Source organism: Mesoplodon bidens (genome assembly GCF_964165515.1).
Source record: "Mesoplodon bidens genome assembly, chromosome: 12".
Taxonomy (NCBI): domain Eukaryota; kingdom Metazoa; phylum Chordata; class Mammalia; order Artiodactyla; family Ziphiidae; genus Mesoplodon; species Mesoplodon bidens.
The window spans coordinates 13,277,473-13,301,177 of record NC_138168.1 but is presented as its reverse complement, the minus strand read 5'-3'; the positions used below and the strand labels follow the sequence as shown (position 1 = coordinate 13,301,177).

The window sequence follows — 23,705 nt, the reverse complement described above, 5'->3', positions numbered from 1 at the left end:
TTTACATGTGAAAAAAAAACCCAACTTGAATGAACTTAAGCAGAAGGAAAAGATGCCATCATGTCACCAGTCGTGGGATGGAGGGTGGAGGCCTGGGCTCGGGAGAAATACTCAGGGACCCAAATCCACAGGCTTCCTATCTCCATCCCTCATCCCTGATTTGTTCTGTGTCCTCCACGAGGAGACTCAGGGCCACTGACAGCAACTCAGGTCACATTTCAGGTTCACCGTCAGGGAGGGACAAACTCCTTAGCTTTCGTCTGGCTCAGTTTTTACCCAAACTCATAGGGGCAGCGCAAGGTTCAGTAGAAGACCTTTTATCCAGAATTCGCTAGTTCATGTTTAAAAGCAGGTTAAAGAAGGGAAAACTTTAGAGGATATTTCTGAAACATTTCATTTTAACTTGAATTAATTTGCCGATCTTTTAATGTAAAGCCAAGACTTTTTTTTTCCCAGTCTGGAAGTAGTCTGGATCTCTATCCTGTTCTTGAAAGAAACCAGACCTTCATGTATTATCCTGTTCAACAGTGATTTCTTTAAGATGGAGCAAAGACTTAGAGATACCTACAGTCAGTCGGAGGACAGAATCCTTCTAGATGTTTGAGTTCCCCTCAGCTGTGTATAGTGGTATTTCTCATTATTTATTTGACAGCTCTGTGTGTGTATGTGTGATTCTCCTTCATCTACTTTTCCCCAAAACTTTCAGGATACATTTCACAAAAATAAATTTTTCATTTCTGCTGCACTCATTTTATATTTGCCTAGTGTTTAAAGAAATCACACACTTACAATAACTGTAAGTCTGGTGGGCATAAAAGAAACTGACTCTTGATTAGTATACAACACAAAAGGGGCGACAAGGGTGTAAACATTGTGAGCAATGCCAAGTAACCACAGTGCATAGCAGGCCCTGGGTACCAGCAGATCTGAGGAGGGGAATGAAGAGCGTTGTTGAGTTTGACAAAGGTAACATCCCTGCCTTTGAGTCCTCACAGTATATGCAGGGACAGACACGCTCATATGAAACGTGTAGCACAGACTGTAACGGCATCTTAATAAAGAGCAAAGGGGAGGGGATCGCTAATTCTGCAGTGAGGGGGCAGGTCAGTTGGACCTGCTTCTTTAGGAACAGCAAAGGGAGAAAGGAACAGCGAGGACCAAAGCAGGATTAGGGTTGGGGTATGTGAAAGGGCAGCAGACAGCTTGTGGCCACGTCCAACTACTGAAGGTCCCAGATTATAAAAAACTGAGGAAATGCCAAAACAAATTTATGAAAATTGCGATCTATTCTGAATGTTTACATTTAACAAAACCATGAACACCCACACCCACAAAAAGTGCTATTCACTGGGGACCACAGGATTTATTTTTATTATTATTATTATTTTTTTATTTTTATTTTTTTTGCGGTACGCGGGCGTCTCATTGCTGTGGCCTCTCCCGTTGCGGAGCACAGGCTCCGGATGCGCAGGCTCAGCGGCCATGGCTCACGGGCCCAGCCGCTCCGCGGCACGTGGGATCTTCGCGGACCGGGGCACGAACCCGTGTCCCCTGCATCAGCAGGTGGACTCTCAACCACTGCACCACCAGGGAAGCCCACACAGGATTTACTTTTAAAAGCCACCCAGGCCCAATGGGCCAGCAAATGGGGCATGTTTAAAATTGCGTGACCAAGAGTTGAATGATGAATACCTTGTCGGTGTATTTCTGTGACTCTGTGTCTAGTGTCATTTGGAGATAATCCCCACGACCCAGCTTTGACATGGTTATAGATGTTCCACCATCACTAGAGGGCGCTCCTCTAGGCATGCCTTCTCGCTCATATGCACGTGGAGCGTGGCGCTTTAAGGTAACAGGTCACCTCTCTGAAAAGAGCTCTTAGCAGTCACAAGCCAATCGTTGCATTTTCCCTTTCTTTATATCCTTTTCCTTATAAGGCTGTGATCCTCTCCTAAAAATATCAAGTGGGTTCAGAATGAAATACTGAATTATTGTGAACCCATCAGACTGGATAACGAAATACTGAAAACTACCCTTAGTTGAGTCACTTGGTTTGTGGAATGATCTGGGCTTAAAGATAAAATTTTGGCTTAGGTTGAATATGAAAAATGTTCAAGAAAACACTCAACACTCGAGCTTTGCACAAATTCTGATCTTGATAAAGCATCCTAGAATCTCCCAGTTTCTGCTGTTCTCCACGCTTCCACCACCATCACTCACCCTGACATAACCTACAAGGGATTTGGCCGGCGATGCCTCTTCCTGTGGTGCCATAGCTTTACCTTAACAGGTACGTGGTGATAGATGTCATAAACACACACAAACAGCACCGACATAAAAAGGTGTGGTGTCTCAAAGAAAAAAATTGTGGGCTGAGTGATGCTAGCTGTCAAAGAATGTGATGATCAAATCTATCTTCTCTGTCCACACTTTTCTTTTTTTTTATTGTATATTCCTGAGTTACTTTTTTTTTAATTTTTAAGAAGTTTATTTGTTTTATTTATTTATTTTTGGCTGCATTGGATCTTCGTTGCGTGCGCGGGCTTCTCACTGCGGTGACCTCTCCTGCTGCAGAGTACGGGCCGTAGGCATGTGGGCTTCAGCAGTCGCGGCTCGCGGGCGCCAGAGAGCAGGCCTGGCAGTCGTGGCGCACTAGCCCAGCTGCCCCACGGCATGTGGGATCCTCCCGGACCAGGGATCAAACCTGCGTCCCCTGCATTGGCAGGTGGACTCCCAACCACTGAGCCACCAGGGAAGCCCCTCTGTCCACACTTTTTAAAGAAAAGAGGAGCATCCTTTTGGAAACATTATCAGGGAGAATAACCTTTAATTGAAGGAAGAATATCTGACAGTCATGGATGGATTTTTAAGAGAGATGGATGCTGTTATAATGAGCACCCATAAACTGGAAGAAATCATGAGGTACTTGACAGCTTTCCGTGCATTAGAACTTTCCTTTCAGCCTCGAGTCATAGAGTTTGTTTCTTTCAGGCCTGACCAGGCACTGACAGTGCTAACATGTTGACTCCCAACAGGACTGACTGAATGGATTAAGGGAGATTTAAAAATAGACTTGACAGGGCTTCCCTGGTGGTGCAGTGGTTGGGAGGCCGCCTGCCGATGCAGGGGACACGGGTTCGTGCCCCGGTCCGGGAAGATCCCACATGCCGCGGAGCGGCTGGGCCCGTGAGCCACGGCCGCTGAGCCTGTGCATCCGGAGGCTGTGCTCCGCAATGGGAGAGGTCACAACAGTGAGAGGCTCGCGTACCACACACACAAAAAAGAAAACCAAACAAAAAAAACTTGACATTTCTAGGAGTCATGCAAATGTAAAATTGTTTGGAATTTTGATTTTTTTTACTTATCTTGACTAAATTTATTTTCCATAGGAATGAAAAGATTTAATAGAAATAACTCAATTATAGGATTTTACATTTCAATTATTGATCAGTAACATGATAGGATTTTAAAAGCCAGGCAAAATGGTAGATGGGGTAGAGGTAATGACATGTGAAGGTCATCCTTTGAGATCCTTGCGTTGACAGACTCAGATGTCTGAATGGGCTTAGAGGTGATACTCTGTTTGGCTTTGTTTAAGAGAGGCAGTTGTGAACCAAGGCCTGTGTGACCTGTCTGCATTTTTTTAAAACTGAAACAACAGAATATTTTATTCTATCTTTTATTTATTTTTTAAAATTTTATTTATTTTTTGGCTGCGTTGGGTCTTTGTTGCTGTGCACAGGCTTTCTCTAGTTGCGGCGAGCGGGGGCTACTCTTTGTTGCGGAGCACGGGCTCTAGGCACGCAGGCTTCAGTAGTTGTGGCTCGTGGGCTCTAGAGCACAGGTTCAGTAGTTGTGGCGCACGGGCTTAGTTGCTCCGCGCCATGTGGGTTCTTCCCGGACCAGGGCTCGAACCCATGTCCCCTGCATTGGCAGGCAGACTCTTAACCACTGTGCCACCAGGGAAGTCCAACCTGTCTGCATTTACCACTTGTCCCTTTTGAGCTAAGGGTGTCCAGCTCTGCCCAGTGACAAAAGAAAGCACGTAGCTATTTTGTTTGTTTGACTCATGATGAATGGATTGTGAATGGAATGGTGTGAATGGAATTGTAAATAAACATCTTGCTCTAGATGTTTCTCCTTTGTTTCTACCTCTTCTAAGTTGTTTTGATGGAGATAAACTTTACATTGTAGCATGTGTTGCTACTGCCTGCTTACCAGCACTGGTTTTACAGATATTAATCTATTTTCAGGTGAATGTGGTAGTTCAGCAAGGGCATTCATTTTTACTATGACCCACAATAAGATATTTATTACATACCAATATATATAAATATAAATTTACAACAAACATATTCACATAAACATCTCTATATATTATATAAATACTTGTATAATATAAATAATATTTATATAAATATATATACAAATTCTATAAACATACATATGAAACAAAAGTCTCACAAAACAAACTTTATTCTTACCACTAGTGATGCTCTCTGACAGGGACGGATAGTGTGTGTAGGGCCCCCAAATCAGTGTGTCAGCGGCATCCCGGCAGCTCAGTCTCTTACAGTCCCACAAAAGAGATGCTGTGCCGGCCAGCAAGAGTAATTCCCACACCAGGCCAACTTCCAGAACCAGGGTCCAGCCATGGGGCTCCTGGGTTACCCAGAAGCATGAGTCTTGGGGGCATATGATCGACCCTCGGTGGGGTGGAGGGCTGCAGAATGGAGCCCCCCAAAGGGATGGGGAGGGGATGGGTCCCTGTGGTCCACAGCAGGCCCCGGCTGTGATGGTTGTAGGCTCGGTGAGGAATCCCCTCCAATGTGTGTGTGGAGGAGCTGAGAGTTTTAACAAAACGTCTTCCGACTCTCTAGAGGGACAGTTTCCAATCTTTGTGTGCCTTTCCGTCTTTCCGTTTGGTGTCCTGGGAGAAGAATTTAGTCAGCCCAGTTTGAATGAAGTGTCTATGCCTGTATTAATCAGCTGTGGACAAGCACTTAGCTTCCTGCAGTCCAGAAATGACCATGTTCTATGACAAACTTCCTGCTTCACAGGGGCTAGTTTGGGGATCCTGTGAGCTAGGCAGCCACCCCAGGCAGCATCCATGAGAAATACGAATATCCTTGGGATTTTGGATCCCAGTGCTAAGCTTCTCAAGGGCTCTCCAGGGTGTACTGACAAGTAGGAAGTAGTATCTGATTTTGCTGGAGGAGAATCCAAGAAATAAAAGGATGGGTGACTTAGAGTGTCACGGCCTGTCCGTGGAAGGGCCAAGGCTAGATCCACGGTTCCATGTTGCTTGCTCAGCACAGTGGACCCAGAAACCTTACTGGTATTAACACTGCTTTGTTCATGTCATTAAAAAAGCACCCCTACATAATCCTAGTTAGTATGATGTTCCCCCAAAAGTTATGTTCACAGCTACATGTACAGTATTGTAATGGCTTGTTTGATCATTCACTCTGGTACGCACAGGAGTCCAGCTGTCTCTAATTTCCTGTGATAGGGACAGCTTTTCCCTCTTTCATCCTCAGAGGGTTTTTGTTTGTCCTTTATATTCCTCAGGAATCTAGAATAGTGGCTCTATAGTGACAACAGTACAGCAGTTTGTGCTCCTTCAAAAAGATGCAGTACAAGTAAAAGCCATGACTCTGTGTTAACAGAAGTACACGTGACACCTAATGTATGTTACTCTGATCCTCATGCCCATGACTCTGGCTTCTGCAGAATTATGTGTATAAAAGTAAATTTTTTAAATGTGCAATAGACATTGGTCAAACTGGAAGAAAAGATTTTTATGCTTAAAAAAAAATTAGAGTCAGTGGGGTTACGCCCATGGGCATTTGGGGAGCATTAACTGCTATTGGTTGAGGATATTGGCAGCTCCAAGCTGCGAATTCTATAACCCTCTCTGGGTCACTGTCCTGGTTTCTCAGTAAACAGATTTCTTAGTAAATAGATAAAACCTAAGACAAGAGCCCTCACTTGGTCTAAATCATTACGATGACCATCAGGATCTACCCCATTAGATCTCTACAGTGAAGAATATTGCTTGAAGATTGTGTGTGTGTGGGTGTGGGTGTGCACGCGCGCACGTGTGCATGCGTGCGTGCAGGCGCATGTGTATTTCAGAACAGATGCCTTCATTCAGAATGAAGGTGACTGCTCCTTTTAGAAAAAGAAAGAAATATAAGTAAGGGGCTCAGGTGGCCAGGAAGGAACTTTGCTAGAGGTAACCACTGTTTTGTCAGAAGTTAGTATCTGGTTGTCATCATCGCAGAGAAATCTGTGGTTTCTACTTCAGAAGTCTGAGCACAGCCTTTCACTCTCCTCTGTTGTTTATTACCACTACCTGGCTCTCCATAGAAAGGGTTTCAAATGATCTAATATTTTCTAAAACTTACTGGATTTAATTCTCCCCTTGGTGGCTCAATAGACAGCAGCCTATACGTCTGTTGCCCTCCCCAGCCCCCAACAAAAAGCTCTTCTCCAAGTTTTCCAAGGATGAATTTGAGCTGCTTCCTAAAATGATCATACAATACTACCAGTGACTGAGAAGTTGAGAGTACCGAGCATGAGTTTTTCCATCAAAGTAAGAGCCAAGTACATTCAAAGGACATTTACCGGCAGAGGGAGAGAGTTCTGTATGTGTCCTTAAGCCGTCTGCTGTTCACGAGTCTACCCTTCCTTCTGGGGAACTTGCTTTACCTTGGAAGGACCTGCCTGTTCCAGCATGACAGCGGGCTGGAGGGCTGGTCTGTGGATTGATCTGCTGGTTCTCTCCGCAGGCTTTTTCACATTTAAGTTGAGCCTGGAAACAAGATCCACCTGCCGAGGGAAGAATTCAGAGTGCAGGGCTGAAGTTGGTGGTAGCAGAGCACAGATATCTGGGGGTGTCTAGACAAATTATCCCAACTCACCATAAATACTCCACTGGATTCAGGGGTAAAGTTTTTCCTTTCTGAGAATAGTTTCCTATAAAGGGCAAGTCATGAGGGTTTGGCTTTTTACTGACATATTCGATGGTCCCCCAGGTGGGATGGGAATGTCTCCTTAGGAAGACATTACATCCAGGTTGAGCTCTCAACAAACCGTTTCCTGTCTTTGGCCTAATTAAACTATACACATTTTGGGGGGTATAAAATAGAGATGCTGACATACCAGCATTTATGCTGCTGACACAAAAGTTCTGAGCTCAGCTGATATAAGTGGTGCTGACATAAACCTTCTCCTTGAGAACAGCTGCTAGAGGTACTTTTCCACAATCTTCCAGTGGATTAACTTGAAGCGTCATCTGGGCTGAGAGTTGGAGCATCCACCAGGAGATTTGGCCCACTGATATGAGAAAATAATGTATTGCTTGTTCGGTGACTTACTTCTTTCATGGAATAACTCCTTAAATTAGAGCATGGTTTTTTAAAGTTCAGTAGCAGATGAAAATGCAGTTCTGAGTATCTTTGTATGAGAGGCTTCGTTTGCAGGGATCTAACAATGACTAAAGCCCCTTTAATTTGGGTGGAGAGTTTTATAACTTTGTATAAAATAAGTTAGTTCATGATACAGATTTCATGTTCACAACTGCTGAGTTCACTGACAATTAGTTGCCTCTGTTGATAATTCTGTAGATGAATGTGATGAAACCTATAGGTCTTCAGGCAGAATTGGACACACACTCAACATAATACACATATACTTAACGGATCTAGGACCTCCTGAAGTCACCTTGCAGCCCAGGTCACGACCTTCCTTGACTGGTTCCATTACATAACCAGAGATGGTGTTTGCCACGTACATTTGGGGGTGCATTATCCCCAGTAAGGCTTTTAGAAGCTATCTTCACCCATAGTAACTTTCTTTAACATTGATGATCAAGGACTGTGTGCTTAGCAGGATGTACTGGCAATTGGAGGTAAACTAGTTCAAATCTTCCGAGAAGCTAATGCCAAGACAGGGTTAGACGTGCAATAGAGTCACTGGAGGGGTGCCTGTGAAGGAGAAACGAGAGGGGGCAGGAGGGGGCAGGTGAACCTTCAGACCTGGAAGCAGATCTGGTGCCTTTGAAAGCAGAGAGGGAAGGAAGGCTTGGACAGGAAGAGTCTACACTGCAGTGCTTTCTAGACAGTCCCAGCCAGCCAAATGGAGTCCTGGAGCGAAGGCTCTGTGTTAGAGGAGGTCCACGCTGAGCAGGCTGGCTGACCTCTAGGAACCCCGCCTGCCCCACCTTCGCCTGGATACAGATAGCCACGCGTGCTGGGGCAGATTCCAAGATGCTGGAGGCTGTCAGTCAAACACGTTCCCCAGGCAGGGTTTCTTGGAAGGGGATCTAAGCAGTGTTCTCCACGGCCACCACGCTGGGATAAGAGGGTCTTTGTCGGTGCCAAAGTGCATGTCCTCCTTTTTTCTCCTGCTTCCTCACGTTTTGAGAGCTGCTACTCTTTGGCCAGTGTGACTCTTCCCCACCAAAGCGTCACACAGGGACAGGTAATATGATATCGTAAATTTGTGGCTTAGTTTCCTGTCTCCCTATAATACTGTAGCCACTTTAATTGTTCAATAAGGGGGTTGGGTGGGCTGAACATTATCCACAGAGGTTAAATACATGGCTTTTTACCATAACCTTTACCTTTTGTCTTGGGGCAACAGACAACGTCATCATCAAAACGACCGCTTGCTGTTTAAGTGTAGAGCCCAGAATACTCAGCAACAGAAACCAGGCTAATATACCCAGTGTCTCTCAGCTTGTGGTCTCAGTGGAATTATGTCGTAAGACTGGTGTCCAGGTGTTGTTTTTTTTTGAATCTCCCTCCCTGCCTCAACCAAGACCCTGTGGGCTTTTGCCTCCTTTCTCTCACTTCCACAAAAGGCAGGTGGAGGATGCCCTTTCCTAAATGGTATAGCAGAAGTTGAACCGCTCTCCCCAGGACTCTGTTCTCTGGGGAATGAGATGCTTCAGATGTGTGCTGCCTGGGAGAAGAGAGGGGTTCTTAGAGGGGAAAGTAGCCAGGATGGGGGATGCTGAAGAGGGGTCCTCTGTGGTAGGAAAGTGAAACACTCCCGGGACTTGGGCATTTGTCAATTATTCATTTACACATGCTACAGCTGTGGGGCAGTTAGTATGTGCCAGACCCTGTTCTGGGTGCTAGGGACCCATCAACGAACTAAATAAACATTCCTGCCCCTTTGTAGCCTACATTCTATTGGGGAGACACTAACGTGTACATAAGCAATAAACAAAATCTACCAGTAAATTATATATCTAAGTAAATAGGTTACATATAGAATACAGCTTTTCTTAAAATTGGCTTTTAGCAGGAATTAGCAGAAGCAGAAGCCCTTTCCCTCTGTTTTCTTAGCCCCTTTTAGGGTCTTTCATCTTGGCTGCCTGTTTCTTTCCCTGGGAAGGAAATACTTCCTTTGTAAAAATCCATCAAGTGTAATTTCCAGGAAGTCACTGACAGAGTGAGATGACCCTGAATATATTATTTAGTTAATATCTTTGATCTCTGAAAAGCCTGTTTTTTAACCAGATCTTAATAAGTTTCCCCAAATCAGTTCAGCAAATGTATTGAAAATATAATTGGCTAAACCCAAATTAAAGCACCCAGGTCTTCATTCTAAATTCAGGAGAATAAACCTACCAAGATGGGCATGGATTGGATACAGATGGCTCCGAGTCCCATTGATATGATCTAAAATCCATCTAAACCTATGAACTCCTCTATAATAACTAGGCAATGAGACAAAAAAAGTACTTAAACTGCGAGGAAGGCAGACATTTCAGTCCTCCCTTTGCTACACTAAACAATACAGCCTGCAATCCAGAGTGACAGAAGGAGAAAGCCAAGTGAGAAATGAGGGCTTCAAGAGTGGAGGACTCACAACGCAGCCCTGACCCCAATTCAGGGTCCAGCTCCACAGCAGATAGGCGGATACCACACCTGCTGGATTTAATGGAAGCCTCTTTCCTTTCCTTTTTTCTTTTCTTTTCTTTCTTTATTTCTCTTTTCCTTCCTTCCCTCCTTCCTTCCCTCCTTCCTTCCTTCTCTCTCTCTCTCTCTCTTTTGGAAGGGTCTCTTTCAGTTCTTCTGGGTTCATCTTTTTAGCAAAAAACTAAAAAAATCAGTTGCTTCATTTTAGAATTAAATGATATACTTTAAAAGAGAGTATAGGGCTTCCCTGGTGGCGCAGTGGTTGAGAGTCCGCCTGCTGATGCAGGGGACACGGGTTCGTGCCCCGGTCTGGGAAGATCCCACATGCCGCGGAGCGGCTGGGCCTGTGAGCCATGGCTGCTGAGCCTGCGCGTCCGGAGCCTGTGCTCTGCAAGGGGAGAGGCCACAACAGTGAGAGGCCCGCCTACCGCAAAAAAAAAAAAAAAAAAAAAAAAAGAGAGTATAGATTAATCATCAAACTATCAATACTTTTCACTCCAACTTCAGGCCTATACATAGATTCTATTTTTAACTACTTCAATTAAAAAAGCAAAAATTATCTTAGTAGTTGTGGGCAATTGAAACTTTAATGAAACTTAAGTCAATATTCAATTAAAGGACAAAGGAGGTCACAATTAGAAATAATTTACGGAATGAATGGAAACAGCCCTCACCCCTGCTGTAACCAAACATAACATTTTGAAGAGCAGGTCACACTCAGTGTCCTCCCTCCCTCCCTCCCTCCACTGGCTCCATCTTCATCCTGTCTGGTGAGGGCGCTGTCTCGGGGGTTACCCTGAGTGTCTCCATCGGTCCTCCTCCGGTTCATCCTCAACATCCTGTACCTTTGGCCTCCTGCTCTCTTAGAACTGCTCTCCTTCCTTGGCTCCTGTGACACTGTGTTTTCTTGGATACCTTCATCTGGCTTTTTCCAGATTCTTTTACTGCCTTCTCTTCTTTTTCTCGTTCTTAGAGACAGAACACCAAACTCAGTCATTGGTCCTTTTCTCTTTATAGGACCCACTCTGCCGTTTCCACTGCTGTGCTTTAAGCTCTGAACTTTTCAAAGGCATCAGCTCTGAATACACACCTGTCTGTGAAGCATCTACCAGTGGGTGGTCCCCTGGATATCAAGTTTAGTGTCTGAAAGAGAAATCACCTCCTAGCCCATTCCTACTCTTCCTGTGTTTTCAATCAGTATCCTGTTTATGTTCTCTCATCTCTTAGGTCAGAAAACGTGGTCAAATCATCTTCAGGTCCTTCTCTCTCATTCCCTACATTCAATCACCCAACTAATCTAATCTAATCTCTTCATAATTTATAATTTCCATTCCTAATGCCACTTTCATATTCAGGCTCACATGAGACTTTCACTGGATTCTTATTATAAAGGCCTTTAACTGGAATTCCTTTCTGTCTCTCCCTTTCTTTCTTTAAGAAATACTCATCTATTTCCTATTATGTTTCAATATTGTGCTAGAATCTTGGGAAACCAAAGGAATTAGACCAGGTTCCTCGCTGGAGGAGCCTGCCTGTGCAGGGGAAAGAAGGGTGCGACCGATGCTCTGGGAGCTTCACACGGGTGAGCATGGTCCTAAGTGGCCCAGAGGGAGGGACATTTGTTTAGTTTGCAGGACGTGGGCAGAGGGGGTTAGTGAGGGCTTAATGGACAAGGTGGCTCTGGGGCTGGGGCTTGGGGATGGCCAGGACTTCACCGGGTGGAGAGTCATAATGGGGGTGAGAAATGCACAAACTCACGGGGACCTGGCGGTGTTGGTGTCACTGAGCACAGGCTGTGTGGTGGGCGGCTTGGGGCAGGAGGAGGGAAGGTGGGCTGGGCCAGACCACGAGGTGCCTCCAAGGAGGCAGAATGTTTGTTCTGTAGACTTGTTGGTGTCATGTCCTACATCTAACTGTACACCACCTTCTGAGTAGAATCAACAGACCAACGCTTGAATCCAACCTGTTTTCTCCAATTCCAAGACCCTGTCTGATTTCTGGCTCTATTCTTGGGGGCTGTTGGCCAAATCCCAAATTTATAAGAATAAGAACATCTCCGTATCGAATTCTTACCTTTAAATACACGATCTTTTCCCTCTCTTATGGGAAAGAAGATTTGTCAGGATCCTTGTGCAAACTTCCCCGAAGACAGTCTATCGATCTATATCTATAATTTAATGAAATTAAATATATATTAAACTCATAAAAAAATGAATATATAAATATGTCCATTACACATGTACATAATGAAATATGAATTTTCATTAAATTTTCACTAAGGTTCTGTGAGAAGGCTCCCTGTGCAGAAACTTTGCTTGCTTGTTTTGGCTGCTACAGAATGCAGAGGTGTTTCCATGTTGGCCCAGCCTCAAGTAACAGGATGAGTAGCCCATCATCTCTGCCCTGAAGGATGGGATGAGGAGAGACAGAACACCTGTCACTTGGCCTGGATGTGGGTGGGAAGCAAAGCCCTCTGGTCTTCCCTGTTCTGGAGGCAGGTGCCATGTCCTCTCAGTGGACTCTGGGCCATTGAAGTCCCCCACATTGGCAGAAAAACTCAAAAGCAGGCTGCTAGGGTCCACTCTTGCCCTGCGTAGAAAATAAATGGAGCTGCAGGACAGCCCTTTATCTGGTTTCGTAATGTCCCTTGGGGTTTGCAAATTTGTCTTATTATTAATGACACAGAATCACACTAGGTCTATCTTAGAAAAGGGGACATCCCTAATTTGGGGAAGGTTTTATTTTATTTTGCTTTATTTACATTTTTAATTGAAGTATAGTTGATTTACAATGTTGGGTTAGTTTCAGGTGTACAGCAAAGTGATTCAGTTATACACATATATATATTATCTATTCTTTTTCAGATTCTTTTCCCTTATAGGCCATTACAGAGTATTGAGTAGAGGTCCCTGTGCTACACAGTAGGCCCTTGTTGGTTATCTATTTTATACATAGTAGTGTGTATACGTTAATCCCAAACTCCTGATTTATCCCTCTCCCCCTTTCCCTTTGGTAACTGTAAGTTTGTTTTTTAAGTCTATGAGTCTGTTTCTGTTTCATAGATAAGTTCATTTTTTTTAGATTCCACATGTAAGCGATATCATGTGATATTTGTCTTTCTCTGTCTGACTTACTTCACTCAGCGTGATCATCTCTAGGTCCAAAATAGGCTCTCACTAAGCCTCCCAGATGACTGTGCCGGCAGAGTCACTGAGGACCTCCCGCTTTCTGTCTTTCTTCTTCTGTTTATGTTGCATCCTTCTCTCGGATTTTGCTGTTAAGAAGGCGCATCTCCCACCTCTCTGTTGCAGCACTCCTGTACTTCCTGTTGCCTATGGGATAGAGTCAGACCTTGCTTGGTGTGGCACACCCTGCACTTCCAGCCTAATCCCCCATCTTCACCCAACAACAACATGTAAAGTGTCTAGGAATGACCCCCAAATATGTGGGAGCTGTATAATTTGTGTCTCTTACAGATTCTTGACACAGTTAAGAACTGTTATGCCCGACAATCCACAAGGGAGCCTGTGGATTGATTTCTGAAGGTCCTTGAATCTCCTGAAAGAGTAAGACATACCTCAGAGCAAGTTCCACCACTCCTGTAAGATTGTCAAGCGGGTCCTGACACCCCAAGAGGTTCAGAACCACCATAAAGCTGTTGAGAGCTTGGGCACTGGTTAATCAAATTTGATAGACCAGGATACAAAATAAGAATGGGTGATAGTGTTTTAGTCAGAACGTCAAGTACAGAACCTCATTATCAAATGTACAAACTGAGGCCCTGGGGGTGATAGTGACTTGCCTGGGGTCACTTACACACTAAACAACACAATTTAGATTTGACCATGCCTTGTCTTCCCTGTTGTTTGCTGTTTCGCATGTTCATTTTACCTTTTTCAGCTAGAATAGAGTGGAAGCAACTTGAAAGCAGGGACCTTGCTTTGAAATGATGATGATGATGATGATGAAGATACTTTGGAGGAAACTGATTAAGTGACATAACTAAAGCTAATCGTTGGTGGGTATAGGACAGGAAATAGACAGTTACACAGTACGGCTTCTAACGTATGGAGAGTACTCAGGCTACCTCTTAAAAATCCTGGATAACGTGAATTTACTGATTTCAATCAGTACATTTAATAGATCAGGCGATTTCCAAATAAATGTGAGATTTTTAAATGAAATACTCTTGAATGGATGGACTCGTGAATTTGCAGATCTGAGAACGCTTGTTTTTCATGTTATCCAGTTTATTTGCCGATGGATTAAAGGAAGAAATCACCATTTATCTGAGTTATCTTTTATCAGGCTACATGAAGCAGAGGGACTTGCTTCAGGTTTCCGTTTAACCTTGACCAGATACCAGTAGTTCAAACCTCCCCATTGTCTATTTTACTGATGTATACAAGGTTTTAGGAATGGTTTTATTTTCTTAGAGAACTAAAGTGCCCTCTACCGTTTCTTTTCCATCATGACAGCCAAATATCTATGAAGACTTGATTTACTAGAAAAGTTGTTCTTAAAGAAATAAAAGCAAAAAATTAATTTCTGATAAAGCTAAATTAAAACTGTTAGACTTACAAAAAAGGAAATTATCCTTGACTAAGCATTTTTGAAGTATTTACACCTTTTATAACTTGATTAGTAAAGAAATTCCCAATTATTTGCCTTCATCATATTTTTGTCGCTTATATTTTATCTTAAAAATGCAAATTCTACTTTATAAAGAGCACTTTCAACTTTTGATATTGGCTTCAATTCATTTTATGCAGCCTAAATGTTTTTGCTAGGTTGACTAATGTCTTTTTAAAAAGATGAATTCAGTAGATATATTTCCAATTTAAATATTCAGAAGCATAAAATAATTAAGAAGGGCTAATCATGATCATATTAATGTAATTAATTAAGCTTGCTACTGGGAAAAAATCTCCTTCTTGTTAAGATGTCATGTGATTAACATTCTGAATAACTTAAAAATAGAATTATCTTAGAAGTTTACATTTTTGCTTGTTGCAGACTTAAATCTTGACTAATAATTATGCATAACCCTTCACAAAAATTTTCACGTTAAGTCATATTCTTTTCAACCACTATTACTAATAGCATCATTAAAAAATAAATGTCTCCAAGTCTTAGTATTTGTTATCTACATGCTTAGAGGCTTAGGATCTGTAGAGAACATTCTTTTATAAGTTCATAAATTGAATCATTTAAGAATGTTTCTCTCTTTCTCACTGTCTTTTTCGTAGGACTATTCCATCACTGCCAAGGTTTTAAAAATTTTCTAGCTGTTGGTAGCTATTCAGTTCCTGCACAAAGACACAGATCTTGGCTGCCAGCATTTTGGCATCTGCTAACATTTTCATAGACCTCAGCTGAACTTTCAATTTGTTCGTGGAACTTCAGAGGCTGACAAAGAACCAGCTTCTATTTGTCTTTTTCACCCTTCACTTTTAATCCTTTGCATAAGCCACTTGAAAGGACTGTATGAGGCAGTTCAGAGATAAAAAGGGAAAAGAAGAAAATCTATGTTTCGTTTGCAAAGAAGAAAATCTATGTTTCCTCTCTTTTCTTTTCATCCAGAGAAAAGCAAATCAAGCAAACCTCAAAACTGAGGACAATAGGATGCCTGGAACTGAGATTAGCATTGGATGAGCCTCATACTTAAAACACAGCCGTTTGAGCTCCCTTGTGTACCAGAATTAATCAGCAAAAAGCAGCCGTAAGAACACATGCAGGAAAGGAAAAGTGGAGCAGAAACAAGAGGGGCCCGCCCAGGAGTAGTGAGCTCACACTTAACAAAACCACAGCCCCGGAGTTTGCCGTTAAGACACAGGTCCTTCTGGGGCCGGTCAGTTAGACCCTCTGGCCTTTCCTGAAGCCCTGGAAGAATCACCAACTCTTCTCCAAGGAATGAGACATGGCCTGTCTGGGTGGTGACGGCTCTTACCTGCTTCCCCAAGTCAGGGCATCCGGATCCGAGCACAGATTACCTCCGGTAGGTGGAAGGCCCGTCTTGGGGACCGCAGTTTGGGTAAGAGGGCGTCCTGTGCCTCTCTGGGTCTCCCTCAGGTGGGCTGCCCTGCATCCTAGGACACGGAGTCTCAGCTGCGGACAAAGCTGCGTCACCAATCCGATCTCCCGGTGGTAAATGGGCTGGGCGGGTACCTGAGACATGATAAAGCGCTGCTTTATAATGATGCGATTAGTCTCTGATGTACCTTCCCCCAGGCTCTCACAGCTGTGTTGTCAGCCGGTGGGCCTGTGGCTACATCCTCGGTCAACAAGTTTTGAGCACTGCAAACCCTCTCAGCCAATGAGGTGTTTCTTTTTTCCCCTTAAAAAAAAAAAAATCCGTACTCTACTGAATGCTTTCTACAATCTAATGTGTTTTAACTTGCTGTGGCCGATCTTTCCGACCCTTGTGTTCTGGCGAGACTTTTAGACCCATAATGTCAGACAAAAAGTGTGGGCATAGAAATGTGAGATCAGGGGCAAATAAGAGAAGTTTACCGTGATGCCCATTAACATCCAAGTTTGATACGACCTTTAAAGAAATGTTTGCAGGAGCACAGAATAAAAATCAGTGACACTTTGGGATTGGCGCAAGTTCTTTGAGGGCCTGAGGACTGTTATAAACTTCATGGCAGTCCAGGAAGATGGACCGAAAATCCTATCGATGGTAGATGGAAGACATCGTAGGATTTGGAGAACAGGGGAGCGCAAGTGTGGGTGTCCCAGGCAGCCCGTCTACTTAGGAGCCAGGCTTGGAGTCAGTCATTTCTCCTGGGAGGTCTGGGTGCTAGGTTTGTTACTCTGGTCTTTGCTCTTTGTCTCTTTTCGTTAAAGAGAGCTAAGAAATCTAAATCTAAATCTAAATCTATCTATCTATCATCTGTCTATACATATACCCGCATACCAGTATCCTCACATACATATGCATGTCAGTGCATGTAAATATACGTGTACATAGGTATATATGAAGTCTTGAGTGCACACCAATACCTCCAGTTCTAACCCTCTGCCAAAGGGTTCTCTTCTGCGTCTCACCATCCCATATTTGTATGTCCTTCTTTCTGTAGTGAAAACTCTAGCTTCAGCATCAACACACTTACTCATTTGTTCAGCACTTCCAGAATTGCTTTGCACATGCCATTACTATAAACAACCTACTAAGAAGAATTTGGAATTTGTTTGACGTTCTCTCTCCCCCTCTACCCCAAGACTGAGGGTACACAGTGGAATGTTGTGTTTATAAATTATTAGATTCCCCGTTCCTCCTCTCTCTCCTCCCCTCATGGCACTCCCTTGTGTGTAGGTACCATGGTTTATTCAATCTGCCTCCTACACTTAGACCGTGATGAACAACATTCTCTGAGTAACTTTGTGCGGGCAGTACGTGTTTTCATATTGTTGGGGATATGTGTTCAGGATAAATTCATGGAGGGAATTCTGTGCTGAGGTTTGGCTACATATAGTTGATTAGACATTCTCAAACTCTCCTCCCTAGAGGTTGGACCACTCTTCTTCTTTTTTTTTTTTTTTAAACGGAGGGAGATTATTTATTTTTTCCTTCCAGTTTTATTGAGATATAATTGACACAGAGCACTGTATGAGTTTAAGGTGTACAGCATAATGATCTGACTTACACACACCATGAAATTATGAACACGCTAAATTTAGTGAGCACCCATCATCCCATACAGATACAACATTAAATAAAAAGAAGAATTTTTCCCTGTGAGGAGAAGTCTTAGGAGTTAGCCTCCTAACCACTTTCATATGTAACACACAGCAGTGTTCATTATATGTATCATGTTGTACATGACATCCTTAGCACTTATTTATCTTATAACCGGAAGTTTGCACCTTTTCACCCGTTCATCCAATTTTCCATCTCCCCATACCCCGCCTCAGGTGACCACAAATTTAATGTCGTTTCCTTAGAGCTTGTATGTTTGTTTGTTTTTGTTTGTTTCTGAAGTATAATTGACCTGCAACCCTGTGTTAGTTTTTAATAAAACTAAACATTTCTTCAACACAAAGGTGGCTTTCACTATATCATCATTAATAAGTCATACTAATCTTGGATTGTGGGAACTGCTTTTGCCAACAAGGGAGAGTAATAGCCATTTTATTCCTGACTGTGAAAAATACTTCACCTATTTAATGTCTATAGGAGTTGAGTATAGAAGAAAATGATTTCAGTGTAATACGTCCTTGAAAAAGTTTATTTTATTGCCTTATTGCTAACATTTCCTCATTCCTCCTACTCTTCATCACTCACCAATCCCTCACCCTACCCAGGGAAAGGAAAACCAGGCCACCACCGTGTTCTGCTTCATAGACATGGAATTTGCAATTGAAAACAACCTTTTAGCTCAACACTCTTAGGATTAGTAGAACCCTCAATTGTATATCTATGGCCCTAAAATAAACTCAAGACAACTGTAGTCCACTGCTTCTGCCTTGGATTTGGGTCTATACTGAAAAACCCCAGAGAAGGCCAGAGACTAACCAACCTTGATTTCATGGTAATTCACATTAATTTACATTACAATAAGCTAAACTAAGGTCAATTTCACCTGCTTCACATCTGTGATTCAAAAGATCATAACTGCTGACCTCAGTGGTCCATGAGGGTCCATTAGGTCTTAAAATTCTGGATCCTGTAAATCTTATGTTCATCATCACAGTACAGTTTCTTTTGTTTCTGGCATAAACTAACATTAAAAATTATATTCCCCATAGGATTTCCTAAAGGGCAGCCATTCTTTCCATTAATTGTGGGATAAGTTTTGTAATCTCAAGGCCAATCACATATAATTGTTGATCAATAGAATTTTATACTCCACTGACATAGTCCAAAGCTTTAAAAAATGTATCTCAAGAGACATATCACATCACTTTACTCAATTTCCTGTGGCTATGATAAGCCAACGGACCATCTCATGAAGGCTTAACTTTTCAGTCAGAAGAGGTTGCCCTCAATGATAGAGAACTTTCATTTTAGAAACTTTCGTGATTATTATTGCTGTTGAAACTTTTAAGCATTTTACCAGTCATTTTTATGTCCTCTTCTGTGAACTATCCTTTGATATATTTTCCTGTTTTTCTATTAAAATATTTCACATATTATGACTATTTATACTCTCACTGTCATAAGTTTTGTGATGTTTCATCCAATTATTATTTTTCATATTTTTGGCATATTTTTATATGTAAGGTCTTAATCATCTTTATTTATATTGGTCCTTTATCTTGTGGATTTTTAAAAATTGCTTAATTCTTGGAAGGTTTCCTCTCACCTTCAGGTCATACAAATATTCACCTATTTGGCTTTTAAGAAATATTCAACGCTCTAATCCAGCTACAATTTATTTTGCTATACAGTATGAACTACCTTTTTTTTTTTTTTCTGTTAACCAATTTTTCTAGTACTATTTATTAGGTAATTTATTCTTTCTCTATTGCTTTATAATGATCTTTGTCATACACACAATTTTGTATGCAGGCTTTCTTTTCTATTTCATTATTATATTTGTCTATTTTTGAGTTAGTACTATTGCATTTTAATTATTGTAGCTTTAAAACAATTTCAATATCTGGGTAAGGCAAGTCTCCCATAATATACTTCTTTCAAAATCTTCTTGACTATTCTCACTTATGCTTTATAATAGAGGAACTTTAGTGTAATTTAATAAAATTTTTTGTCCCAAACTAACCACATTTGTTCATTTCATTTCACGTTCCTCAGCAGACTTGGTCATTTTCTTCATGCTGGTCTGCGTATAATACTTGCATGTTTCTGTAGGTCAGACCTTTGGTTGGCTTGGCTTGTTCTCTGCCCTGGTTTCTCAAGGCTGACATCAAGATGACACCAAGTCTGCATTCTTTTTTCGGAGGCTCTGTGTATGAACTGGCTTCCAAGACCACCCATTCTGTGTTTAGGACTTTAGTTGCAGGTGGTTGCAGGACTGAGTTCCTCACCTCCTCGCTGGCCGTAGCCTGGTGGTGGTTCTCCGCTGCTAAGATCTCTCTCTGCTCCTTCGCCAGTAATCCCCCTTCTCCATCCTCAAGACAGCGATGGCAGCCCAGCCATTGTCAGGCTTTGACTCTCTCAGCCCTCCCCTTCCGTCTCAGCTCTCCTCTGCCCCCTTTTCCCCTGCATCTCTCTGACCCTGGTGTGTTTAGTTTGCATATGCAATTTAAGACCAGTGTATCTAGGTTTATAAAAAAGCCTGTTGGAATTGTTATTGGAATCAGATTATATTCTTAAATCAACTTAGGGAGAACCGACATCTTGATGATGCTGAGACATGCTACTAAAGAATAAGAAATGTCTTTCCATGTTTTCTTTGTTGTGCCGTACAGAGGTGTTTTACAGTTTTCTTCATATAAGTTCTGAGCATTTCTTATGAAGTTTGATCCTCAAATTTTATCTTTTCTGTTACCTTGTGAATGGTTTTGCTCATTAAGTATATCTTCTAGCTGGTTATTATTTGTGCATATGAATGCTACTGATTTTTACATATTAATCTTATATCCCACTACCTCACTAATTCGTTTATTGTTTCAGTTCATTTTATCGCTCATTCTACAGGATTTTCCATGCGTACTATAATGTCATCTGCAAATAGAGAGAGATTTCGTTTTATTCTAATGAAAATTTATCTTATTTAAAAATTTTTTATTGGAATATAGTTTATTTACAATGTTGTGATAGTTTCAGGTATAAATTCAAAGTGATTCATATATATATATATATATATGTTCTGTTCTGGATGCTTTTTCACTATAGGTTATTACAAGCTATTGAGTATAGTTCCTGTCTATATAGTAGTTCCTTGTTGATTATCTGTTTTATATATAGTAGTGAGTATATTTTAATCCCCAAACCCTAATTTATCCCTCTCCCCCTTTCCCCTTTGGTAACCATAAGCTTTTTTTCTATGTCTGTGGGTCTGTTTCTGTTTTGTAAATAATTTCATTTGTATCATATTTTAAGATTTCACGTATAAGTGATAGCGTATGGTATTTGTCTTTCTCTGTCTGGCTTACTTCACTCCGTATGATAGTCTCTAGGTCCAGCCGTGTTGCTGCAAATGGCATTTTTTCATTTTTTATGGCTGAGTAGTATTCTATTTTACAAATGTACCACGTCTTCTTTATCCGTTCATCTGTCGATGGACATTTAGGTTGCTTCCATGTTCTGGCTATTGTAAATAGTGCTGCAATGAACATTGGGGCGCAAATATCTTTTCGAATTATAGTTCTGTCTCTGTATGTGCCCAGGAGTGGGATTGCTGGATCATATGGTAGCTCTATTTTTAGTTTTTTAAGGAACCTCCATACTGTTCTCCATGATGGCTGCTCCAATTTACATTCCCACCAACAGTGTAGGAGGGTTCCCTTTTCTCCACACCCTCTCCAGCATCTACTGTTTGTAGATTTTTTTGATGATGGCCATTCTGACCAGTGTGAGGTGATACCTCATTATAGTTTTGATTTGCATTTCTCTTGTAATTAACAATGTTGAGCATCATTTCATTTGCTTGTTGGCCATCTGTATGTCTTCTCTGGAGAAATGTCTCTTTGGATCTTCTGCCCTTTTTTTGATGGGGCTGTTTTTGTTGATATTGAGCTGTATGAGCTGTTTGTATATTTTGGAAATTAATCCCTTGTCGGTCGTATCATTTGCAAGTATTTTCTCCCATTCTGTAGTTTGTTTTTTCATTTTGTTTATGGTTTCCTTTGCTATGAAGAAGGTTTTAAGTTTAATTAGGTCCCATTTGTTTATTTTTGTTTTTATTTCCATTTCTCTAGGAGGTGGGTCAAAAAGGATCCCACTGTGATTTATGTCATAGACTGTTCTGCCTACGTTTTCCTCTAAGAGTTTGATAGTGTCTATAAATCCATTTAGGATTTATGCCTAAATGCCTTACATTTAGGTCTGTAATCCATTTTGAGTTTATTTTTGTGTATGGTGTTAAGGAATGTTCTAAAATTTCATTCTTTTACATGTAGCTGTCCAGTTTTCCCAGCACCACTTATTGAAGAGGTTGTCTTTTCTCCATTGTATATTCTTGCCTCCTTTATCAAAAATAAGGTGACCATATGTGCATGGGTTTATCTCTGGGCTTTCTATCCTGTTCCATTGATCTATATTTCTGTTTTTGTGCCAGTACCATACTGTCTTGATTACTGTAGCTTTGTAGTATAGTCTGCAGTCAGGGAGCCTGATTCCTCCAGCTCTGTTCTTCTTTCTCAAGATTGCTTTGGCTATTCGGGGCCTTTTGTGTTTCCATACAAATTTTAAACATTTTTTGTTCTAGTTCTGAGAAAAATGCCATTTGTAATTTGATAGGGATTGCATTAAATCTGTAGATTGCCTTGGGTAGTATGGTCATTTTAACAATATTGATTCTTCCTATCTGAGCACATAGTATATCCTTCCATCTGTTTGTGTTGACTTCAGTTTCTTTAATCAGTGTCTTATAGTTTTCAGAGTACAGTTCTTTTACCTCCTCAGGTAGGTTTATTCCTAGGTATTTTATTCTTTTTGTTGCAATGGCAAGTGGGATTGTTTCCCTAATTTCTCTTTCTGATAGTTTGTTGTTAGTGAGATTTATTTCTTCCTACTCCTGTTCCTCTGGTTGTCTAATTTCATTGACTATCACCACTAAAAGTGCTGGATACCAGTGGAGATAGTGGGCTTCCTAAACTTGTTACTGACGTGAATTGGAATGCCTCTAGTGTTTCTCCATTAAGTAAGGAAATATCCATTCATTACTATTTTCCTAAAAGTTTTTACTAGGAATGAGTATTGAATTTTGCCAAAGTCAATTTTCAACACCTCTAAAGAAATTCATATCATTTTCTTCATAGTTATTAAAATATAAATATAAAAACTATACTAATTTGTTTCCTAATATTGACCATCTTTTCATTCCTAGTATAAACCTTATTTGGTTATGGTGTCTTAATACTTAATGTATTGTCTGAGTCAATTCACTACTATTTTATTTAAGATTTCTAATATAAATCTCCACAAATGATACTGGTCTATAATCTTTTTGTGCTATCTTTATCAGGTTTAGATATTGATGTTATACTTGCTTCACACACAAAAAGTTGAAAGTTATTCTTGATTTCTTATCATCTGAGACAACTTATGTAACATTGGGATTGTCTGGTCTCTAAAGGTTTGGTAGAATTCTCTTGTGTGCTCAGCTGTGCCTGGTGCTATCATATGGGGTCACTGGAAATTTTTTTCTATTTCTATAAAATTCAGTGTAAGTTTTCTATCTCTACCGGGGTCAGTTTTGGTACACTGTATTTGCCTAAGAAGTTATCCATTTCCTCTAGGTTTTCATATTTATTTGCATAAGTATATGCAAAAGTACATGTTAATGCCTTAAAAATTTTTTTGATCATAAGTATTCCCAACTCGTAATTTCTTTTTTTTATTTTTTATATCTTTCTTGGAGTATAATTGCTTTACAGTGTTGTGTTAGTTTCTGTTGTACAACAAAGTGAATCAGCTATATGTATACATATATCCTCATATCCCTTCCCTCTTGTGTCTCCCTCCCACCCTCCCTATCCCACCCCTCTAGGTCCTCACAAAACATTGAGCTGATCTCCCTGTGCTATGCAGCTGCTTCCCACTAGCTGTCTATTTTACATTTGGTAGTGTATATATGTCCATGCCACTCTCTCACTTCGTCCCAGCTTACCCTTCCCCCTCCCATGTCCTCAAGCCCATTC

General features: G+C 41.3%; 1 long non-coding RNA gene across 1 annotated transcript; it reads right to left on the bottom strand.

Annotated features, from left to right (window-relative positions):
- Window positions 1–10,393: 10,393 nt before the first annotated feature.
- Window positions 10,394–13,080, bottom strand: LOC308626332. The gene is made up of 3 exons (XR_014017227.1): window positions 13,070–13,080; window positions 12,009–12,102; window positions 10,394–10,903 (listed from the first exon to the last, which is right to left on the bottom strand). It is a non-coding gene; the product is annotated as an uncharacterized lncRNA (long non-coding RNA).
- Window positions 13,081–23,705: the final 10,625 nt, after the last annotated feature.